The 10,467-nt window shown below is 38.9% G+C and overlaps 1 pseudogene; it reads left to right on the top strand.

The window, feature by feature from the left end:
* Positions 1-1,914: 1,914 nt before the first annotated feature.
* On the top strand, positions 1,915-9,498 carry LOC149161869 (7-deoxyloganetin glucosyltransferase-like; annotated as a pseudogene).
* The last annotated feature ends 969 nt before the right edge of the window (positions 9,499-10,467 follow it).

The following is a 10,467-nucleotide window of genomic DNA, read 5'->3' as shown; positions in this document are numbered from 1 at the left end:
GGCGAACTGCATGTCGATTTAGTCATCATCTGTTGTGTGCGGATCTTCCTCCGCTTTGCATCTGAATTGCTTGGGGATGTCCGTTTCGGGGAGCGTGTTCCTCTGCGCAGGTTCACTTGGGCCTGCCCGAGGGTCTGGGGAGGAACTGTCTATGACGGGGCGCAGCATATCAACCGCAGGAACTTGCATGTCGACTGTGGGAGCCAACCCAGGAATCCGAGGAGGGCTTGCTTGCAAATCTTCTTCCTGCCCACCAGGATTGCTACAATGCTCCACCGAAACCGTAACAATAAAAGTTGAATTTGACAGAGTACATGGAATACGATATCTCACCATGGGATGCGCAGAGTGCCCACATTCCATAATTTCTCGATGTTCCATCGCTCTACCTCGGCCAACTGCACGTCCTCTGGAGCGACTGCGGTCGGAAGAAACCTCAATTGAGGAAGAGGGGGAAAGAGCTTGCCTCTGTGACGAAGCACGACCTCTGGAGCTTCCGCGCCTGCTGATCATCCTTTGGCGCTCACGCTGCATCCCCGGATTGTCCAAAGAGCAGGAATGCCCCTTCGAAACCTCCCTCAGAACCAGAGAGTGAGCTAACGCAACCTCCGAGCACCCAAACCTTACGCAGAACTGCGGGAGAATGACAGAGGTGCCAAGCCTTTGTAACTCCATTTTCCCGCTACCAAGGAGAACAGTAAATGCTGAAGGGACTCGTCTTAAAACGCGCAGATGGACATTCGCCGCCGCCCTTAAATGAACACCGGTTCTGGAATACGTGGCTCGTCCGGGCTGACACATGCCCATGTGACGAGCCACTGACCTGCTACACATTAAAACCACCCGCATCCGGGAAAAATGGTAAATAATTAATAAAATAGTTAGATAATATATTATTTTTACAACCAAGTATAGGGTAGATGTGTAGGTGTAATGTAAGCATCTAAATCATTTTAAATGTCGACTCAATTAAGAAATAATAAAAAATTAAAAACATAATGAGGATCAGTGTAAACATTTAAATGTTGGTGTTATAAGTAATAAACAAAAAGTTAAAAGTAATAAATAAAAAGTTAAAAGTAATATCAACACAGGATGGGTGTAAACATTTAAACGTTGGCTCAAATAATAATAAAAAAGTTAAATAAAAATAAAAAATAAAATTCAACATTATATTTTGATTTTGTTATTAACTTGTGAATAAACTTTGTTACAATACCATGTGTGGATACATGGCTTATCAATATCACATGCCCAAAAACCATAAGTTATTTCACATTTTTTTTATATATAACAATATGACAAGATTCTTAAACATATATGTTCACCCCCACTTACCCAACGGATTATGAATACCACATGCCTAGAAAACATAACTTATTTCACAATCAACATGTTTTATAACAATATGACAAGATTCTTAACCATGGATATTCACCCCGACTTTACCATGTATATTCTTAACTTGTAAATAGGCTTTGTTACAATACCATGGGTCAATACCATGGCTTATTAATGCCACATGCTAAAAAAATATAACTTATTTCACAATCAAAATATTTATACTCAAGGTGTCCCTTTTTGATACCCTTTTCATCTCCATTTGACATCTATCCTTTTGCTATTTTCCCATCAAATGACATCTGTTCAAAATTTGATTTGAGTTTGATTAGGTGAGTAATTTTAGAAGAAATTGGTTGGTGACATTTCGTGAAGGAGAAATTTTGTTGTAGGTGAGTTCCATCGGCATGGCCAAGTGGTCACAAGTTTGTGTCAATGGGATGCCTTTCCATACAATATATAGAAAAATTAGGATTCGATCAAATATATGTCTGGCTCAGTTTCCTCCGCATTCTTCTCTTACCACCTTCTTGTTACTTTCCCTCTTCCAAGACTCTATTGCTCTGCATTACCATGGCACTACTGAATAAATGACCTCATGCTGTTATGCTCCCTTTCCCTGCTCAGGGTCCAATTAACTCTATGATGCAATTGGCCCAGATCTTGTATGTTCAAGGATTTTATATTGATCTGCAATGCAAACTTGAAGGTGATGGAAAAATTTGCAAGTAAAATTTCATGTATTGTAGGTAATGGATCACTTTGCAAAACACATAAAATAATGGTTTTAAAACTTAGTTAACAACATAAAACAAAAATGATAAAGGAGTTCACCCCTCTTCTGGGTTACATCTCCTAGTCCAACTTCCAATGTTGGACCTCTTTCATTAAGTGCTCAAATTTGTGCTTACATGGATATACAATGCTCAAAGTGTAAAAATTATGTCTCTAATGGCTTCAGAATAGTTAAAAACCCCTAGCTGGGATTTTTTTGGGCTTAATTTGGCCAAAAACTGAAGAAGTTATGCTCTCAAGAAGTTTTTTTTGCTAACTGATCTACAAACTATACTAATCTGCTATCCATCCTATGAATCCACCTTTTATGGAACTGCCAAGCGACAATTTTGCCCGGTGCCAGTGAGATTCATGACGAATTGGGTGCAAAATGTTGCTTTGTTTAAATGTCTAATAAGGCCTAAGGTAGAAAACCTAGTCCACATGGGGCCATGCGCCTCGGGGCTAGGTCTAACTGCCCACCCCTGTTGGCATAGCCCCCTGACTCTTCGACGATGGTTCCATAAGCGCCATAAAACTGAGGTTTATCCCTTATTTTTCGCACCCAACTGTTAAACACCCTGTCAAGCCCTTTTCTGATTTCCACTGGTCATATGTGGGTACATGCTACCATGGGATGGTCCCCATTCTTTCACCGCACAACTATTAGCGCTCTGCTCTACCCATGCCATGGTCCCATGTCACCATATAACCTGAGTCTTGGCTTAACTGTTAGCCCCTTTCACCAAACTTCGCCCCTCGTTCCACCTGCACCCATAGGACCCTGACCTGGGCCTATTCCCAAGCCCCCAAATCTCTACACTGTCGTCATGTGCTTAAATCTGACGCTACCTCTGGTCGTATGTTCTATCTAGTGACTTGGGGTCCAGGCTAAGCTCGAGCCCCTAGTCCTCCATCTATGGTCTCATGGGCGTGGGGTGACCAAGGGCCAGGTCTTAGCCCCAACCCTGTCCCCCAACGTCAAACGACATAAACTTTAAATACATGTTGGCCACTATACATAAAAAGTAACACCATGTGCCCTAATGGTAAGGAACTATAATGCTCGTTTAGAGGTCTTGTGTTTGACTCTCCCTGAGGCCTGTTCGGCCATAGCAAAATTTTTCTGCCCTTTGGGAGGCTACTTGGTTGCCCACCATTCACCCGCTTGGCTCCCATCTATTTGGCCACCAAGCCACACATTCGACCAATCAAAAACACAAAAAAAGCTACCAATGTGGTGAGGCGAAGTGGAATCCTTCCATTAGCCTAAGAAACCCAGTCAACCTATCCAGTCACCCTGCCTAATCATCATACGGACTGCCCAGTCAGCTGTCCTGCATCCAACTTACAATTTTTTTACCAAAATGCGATATTATGAGAGCATACGATATCGGTTTTGAGTGATTCAAGTTGCTTTAGGTTGAGGTCATCGAGATCTACACTTTGGTACAAGTTTCAAGAACTTTTGAACACTGCGAATTTTGAGCACTTTACTGATCCCTTGGATCACTCCTCTCAATTAGAAGCTTTTGGACCTCCAAAAGACTAATTTCAGTTAGCAAACATACGAGGGTACAATTCCCTCACCCTTCCCTTTTCAATACATTTGGATTTGCCTAGTTTTGTACCTTTGAGCCCCATGTGGAGGTGCTTTCGTTCCTTCTTCTTGAAGTTCTTGTTTTTCTGTCAAGGATAGGATCTTGCTACAATTCTTCAAGATATTCAGGAGATAAATATTCTATTGAAAGAATCTGAACATTCTCTCCTAAATATTCAACCAAAGGAGGCTTACACAATTTCAATTTCTTTTCACCTTGAAGATTATCTTTGCTGATGCAAAGACTTACTTCATCTCCAACCTAAAAATTGTGTTCAACATGATACTTATCATGTCTAGCCTTGTATTTGACTTGACTCTTCACCAAATGTGATCGCCATCTCCATTGCCATGGACCATCCTTCTTCAAAGCCAAAATATTTGGATACCGAAAAGAATATGTATTAGAACTAATGTTGCCTTTTTCAAGTAGTTCTTGCATCTGCTTCTTAATTCCTGCATTCTCTAACACTGAAATCTTGTTCATACCAATGTTCAAAAGTGATGCATTCAGTCGCAATTGAACTTCATGTTGTTTTCCTCTTTTAGGAGGAAATACATTAGATTTCTGAAACATCTTATCACATGTGTTAACAACTTCAACTAAATCAGATTTCAATGTTGCAAAACATCCTTGGAAGGCTTCAAATTCCTCAACATCTATATATGTAATCAGTAACAAAGAAAAAATATGACTAGCATTTACAAACCTCTTCCTTTGTCCAACATTCACAAGAGACAAATTCAACTTCTTGCGATGTGCTCTAAGAATATACTCAATCCCATTTTTAAACAAATGATACTTGTTCTCATGGTGATGACGATGGATTTCTGGTCATATAAGTATGGGCTTCCCAAAACAATCCCACGTATGTCAAGTGGTACCACATCAAGTTCTATCTCATCAATAAAATCTGCAGTGATGATGAACTTAAGTATACATTTTCTTTTCACTTGTAATTTGACATTGTCACATACCCAACCCAAAGGATAAGGTTTAGGATGATGAATGGTTTCCAAATTTAGTCTCTTGACAATGTCTTCGGAAATAAAGTTTTCTTGTGATCCACTATCAAACAAAGTATCTACTTTGTTATTTTTTGTGATGACTCTAATATGGAAAATCTCTATTATTTCTCTTTCATTTTAAGTTTCAATGGGCCTCATCATTAAAATTTGCAGTGATGGTGAATTTAAGTATACATTTTCTTGTCACTTGCAATTTGGCATTGTCACATACCCAAACCAAAGGCTAAGGTTTAGGATGAGGAATGGTTTCCAAATTTAGTCTCTTGACAATGTCTTTAGAAATAAGGTTTTCTTGTGATCCACTATCAAACAAAGTATATACTTTGTTATTTTTTGTGATGACTATAATATAGAAAATCTCTATTTTTTCTCTTTCATTTTAAGTTTCAATGGTTTTGTTAGAAGAAATAGTACTTGAAATAGAATCCTTACCTTTCAATCCCATGGCTATGATTTTTGTTTCATTTACACAATTAGATCCTAGATCTTGTTGTGTAGTTACAACAATATTTTCTTTCTCCTTGTTATTAAAATTTTTGGACCTCATCTTAGGATGAAGTTTCCAATAGTGGTCTTCATCATGGCCTTATTTGGAACAATTCTTACATGTGAGTTTTTATCCCTCTTTCTTGATTGAATCATTCTTTTTATCCTTGCCTTTGATTCACTTACCTTTTCATTTTTCTCCAAACTTAAATGATTTCTCACTAGTTTCTTCATAAACATTCTTCCCTATTGCTTCTAAATGAGTTTCATGTACATAAGCTTCATCTAGTTTTGTAGGTTTAAACATGAGAATTGTGTGTCTCAAGTAACTATGAAAACCTCCAATGTATTTTAGTAGAGTGTCTTGGGAGGACAAATATATACCCAAAATCAAAGTTTTTTTTCTAAATTCTTGAGTATATCTTTGCACATTTTGACCCTTAGCTTGCCTAAAGTTTTGCTAATCCATTATAGATTTTTTCATGGATCCTAATGGATAAAATTGTCTTCTCATTGCAACAAAAAAATCATTCCAAGAGGATAAAAAATTACCATTTTTCTTCATGTCCTCTTGAGTTTTGGCCTACCACCAAATGAGTGCTGCACTTTCCAAACTAGGAGAAGCAAGCTAAATTTTGGTTTCATCATCCTTGATTATTTGTATCCCGCAATACACTCCAATCTGACGAACCTAATTATCTAATTTCTCAGCATTTACCTCTCCATCATACATAGGAAATTCAAACTTTATGTCAAGCTTTAACAAAGGAGTTTTACCATGTCCTTTTGGAGAATTTGGAGGGTTTTATGAAAGGGTGGAAGAAGTAGAATAAGATGAGGATGAAGATGAGGATGAGGATGATGGAGGTGAAGGTGGTGGCTTGTCACCATTTCCTCCATTCCTTTTTGGAGGTTTGTCTCCTTTTCCTCCATCTCATTTTGGAATTTTGAGCTATCTCCTTCCAACCTTGATTTCCTCTCCTCATAAAGAACTTTTACCATTTCAAACATTTCAAAGAAACTTTTCTAAAATTTCTTTCATCTTCAGACATCCCTTCCGGACCTTCTTCATGTGCCATGACTAGTGAAGCTTGAGGTATGAGTGTTCTCCTTGAAACAATTTGATACCTTGGCTCCACAAGTTATCCTTCTCCTCTTTTAAGCTTCAACCTTGTAAGCATAAAAAAACACTTGCAAAAAAAATCAAACCTTTAAAATAACCTTGAGCTCTGATACCAAATTGATATGTAATGCAAACTTGAAGGTGATGGAAAAACTTGCAAGTAAAATAATATGTATTGTAGGCAATGGATCACTTTTCAAAACACATAAAATAATGGTTTTAAAACTTAACAACACAAAACAAAGACAAAATACCATATCATAAATACATGACAACAAAAATGATAAAGGAGTTCACCCCTCTCCTAGGCTACATCTCTTGGTCTAACTTCCAATGTTGGGCCTCTTTCATTAAGTGATGAAAATTGTGTTTACATGGATTTATAATGCTCAAAATGTAAAAATTATGTCTCCAATGGCTTCGGAACAATAAAAAACCCCTAGCTCGGCTTTTTTTGGGCTCAATTTGGCCAAAAACTGAAGAATTTATGCTCCCGAGAATTTTTTTGGCTAAGTGATCTACAAAATGGACTAATATGCTATCCATCCTACGAATCTACCTTTTCTGGAACCGCCAAGTGATAATTTAGCCTGGTGCCGGCGAGATCCGCACCTGAATTGGGTGAAAATTGTTGCTTCATTTAAATATCCAATAAGGCCTAAGGCAGAAAACTTGGGCCACATGGGGCCATGCGCCCAGGGGCTGGGGCTATCGCCCACCCTTGTCGGCATAGCCGCTTGGATCTTCGGTGATGGTTCCATGAGCGCCATAAAACTAGGGTTTATCCCTTATTTTCCACACCGAACTTTTAAACACTTCATCGAGCCCTCCGTTGATTTCCACTAGTCATATGTGGGTACACGCGATCATGGGCTGGTCCCCATGCTTCCACAGCACAACTATTAGCGCTCCGCTCTGCTCGCACCATGGTCCTATGTCACCATATAACCCGAGGCTTGTATTAATTGTTAGCCCCTGTCGCCAAACTCTGCCCTGATTCCTCTTGCACCCATAGGACCCCGACTTACGCCTATTCTCAAGCCCCCAAATCTCTACACCATCTCCATGTGATTAAACCTTACGCTACCTCTGGTTAAATGTTCTATCTCATGACCTAGTGCCGGGGATAAGCCCGAGCCCCTAGTCCTTCATCTGTGGTCTCATGGCTGTGGGGTGACCGAGGGCCAGGGCTTAGCCCTGACCCCGTCCCCCAAGGTTGAACAACATAAACTTTAAATACATGTTGGCCACTATACATAACAAGTAACACCATGCACTGTAGCGATAAGGTGTTGTAATGTTGATTAGGAGGTCTTGGATTTGACTCTCTCAGAGGCATGTTCAGCCATAGAAATTTTTTTTTTCGCCCAATGGGATTCCATGTGGCTACCCACCATTGGCCCACATGGCTCCTATCTATTGGACCACCGAACTTACACATTCAACCAATCAAAAACACAAAAAAATTGACTAATGTGGTGAGGCCAAGTGGAAGCCTGCCATTAGCCCGAGAAACCTAGTCAACCTATCTAGTCACCCTGCTGAGTCAGCGTATGGACTGCCCAGTTGGCAGTCATGCATCCAACCTGCAAACTTTTTACCTGTTTGGGAAAAAGACTAGAACATCAGGAGCATACGATATCGGTTTTGAGTGATTCAAGTTGTGTTGGATTTAGGTCGTCGAGATATACAATTTGGTATAGGTTTCGAGCACTTTTGAACACTTTGAATTCTGAGCATTTTACTGATCCATTAGATCATATATCACCTTCATTAATACCTAATATAAAAAATAGAGTATCAACAAATCGAAATCGATGGGAATCGTTAAATATCCTTCAGACTTTAGATTTGAGACAATACCAGATGGCTTGCCTCTGGAACATGGCCAAACCTCTAAATTAGTCAAGCTATGTTAGTCCTTCACTAAAAACAACCCTCTGTGTTTTGACCAACTGGTGGACAAGTTGAAGCATTCATGACAACCAGATGATGTTCCCTTAGTAACATGTATTGTCTCCGATGGGATTGTCTTGTTTCCACAAAAAACAACGAGAAATCTTGGATTTCTGAGAGTATCATTTTAGACGCACAGTTCTTATGGATTTTCTACTTATTTATTCATGCCTCTTCTAGTTGAGAAATGTTACATTCCTCTCAAAGGTACAAAATCACTATAATTTATTCTATGGTCTTAACATTGCAGAACTTTGTGGTACCAACTCCCTATACATTAACTTGCTTACTTGGTCTATATGGTATGGTATTGTACTGTGATGCAGATGAGATGAGTTTAACAAATGGATACATGGAACAAATAATCCCCTGTATCCCTGGAATGCCCCAATTGCGCATCAAAGATCTGTCCTTTTCTTTGCTACGCGCGAACATGGCGGATTTTGCGAGGAGTCAGGGGCAGGCTGCTCTGGAAGCTGATTTGATATTACTTAATACCTTTGAGGATCTCGACCGTCCTGTAATTGATGAACTCAGGGCTAGACTTCCCCCCTTGTATACGATAGGCCCACTAGGTTTATTTACAGAATCTGGAAATGATACAATATCTGATATCTCTGCAAGCATGTGGACTGCAGAAACAAGCTGTCTAAAATGGTTGGACTCTCAGGATCCATCTATTGCATGGGGTCTGGAGGTGAGAAAGCAACCCTTCCTGTGGGTTATTCGTCCGGATTTCATTGATGGCCAGGCTGATGTGCTGCTTGCTGACTTTCTGGAGAAGGTGAAAGACAGAAGTTTCTTGGTGAAATGGGCTCCTCAGATGAAAGTACTTTCACATCCTTCAGTGGGGGGATTTATGACTCATAGTGGATGGAAATATACGCTGGAGAGAATATGTGCTGGCATGCCCATGATATTGCGACCCTTAATTGCCAAGAAACCGACTAACAAGAGACTCATTAGTGATGTCTGGAAGATTGGAATGGCAATGAATGACGATGTCAAGAGAGAACATGTGGAAGACATGGTAAGGAGATTGATGAATGGGGAGGAAGGGAGGAAGATGAGGAATACAATTCATGAGTTGAGAGGTGAGTAAATGAGAGAAGTTTGTCAAGGAGGACCTACTTACAATAACATGGAGAAATTTGTTGAGGAAATAAAGAGGGTATTGGTAGAGCCGTGATTGATTTATTATATATGTATGGATGGTGGATAATTTTCTATTTATCATAATCAACATGTCACTTCAAATTGGAATTTTAGATTCTTGATGGATGATGGATGATACTCTACGTGGATTAATGTTAAATACTTGTTTTTTTTTAGTATCTCATACTCATTTGAAATATAAACTTAAGGTAATATCATATGTATATCTTTTCCAAGGAATTTCATATGAAGATGTTACTTGACTATGAAATTTTGTAGTTGAAATACAAACTTTTATTTAAGGTCAGATCATGTGTACATGTGTTTGGAGAATTTCATATGAATATGCTTGGTGAGATCATATGGATATGTTTCCAGGGAAGTTCATATGAAGATGATTATTGAAGATTAAATTCAAGGAATACTATGCACAAGCAGCAAATACGGAATTTTTCTTCTGCACAGTTTTAAGCATAATTTTTTTTTCATTATACATCTCAGGTGAAATTTCCTAAATACAAATATAGGTGAAATTCCGTGAAGACATATACATATGATCTTGAACTTAATTTAAAAAGAGGGAAAGATGGTTCGTGCATCTGCCTTTTATGACAAACCAATGAAGAAACAAATGATCATCTCTTCCTCAAGTATCAACATTCAATTCAATTCAGATTGATGAAGAGAAATTGTCTAGTTTTTGGTGGTTTACAGTGGCCATCTTTATCTCAATTAAAGATTTAAGGAATATTTCATAGTATGACAAAGAAGAGCCAGGTCAAACAATTAACCTCGTTCTTGTCGTTCAAAAATATTCTTAAAATCTACAATGGAATTAAGTTCAACACAAAAGAGTAATACAGTGAAACATTATTTATAGAGGTGGTATAAAGAGAAGGGTTTAAAAAAGGGCAGAAATCTCCCCTTCCTAGCAATCTGGGCAATCTAGATCACAAGTAACAACATTAGCTTCCAGGAAAAACATTGCCCTCCCTTCCAATAT

The sequence above is a fragment of the Pinus tabuliformis genome, chromosome 5_2 (assembly GCF_031772625.1).
Source record: "Pinus tabuliformis cultivar Carrire ecotype Pingquan chromosome 5_2, CPIR1, whole genome shotgun sequence".
NCBI classification, from domain to species: Eukaryota; Viridiplantae; Streptophyta; class Pinopsida; order Pinales; family Pinaceae; genus Pinus; species Pinus tabuliformis.
The sequence above is the reverse complement of the archived record's forward strand: the minus strand, read 5'-3'. Positions and strand labels throughout refer to the sequence as shown.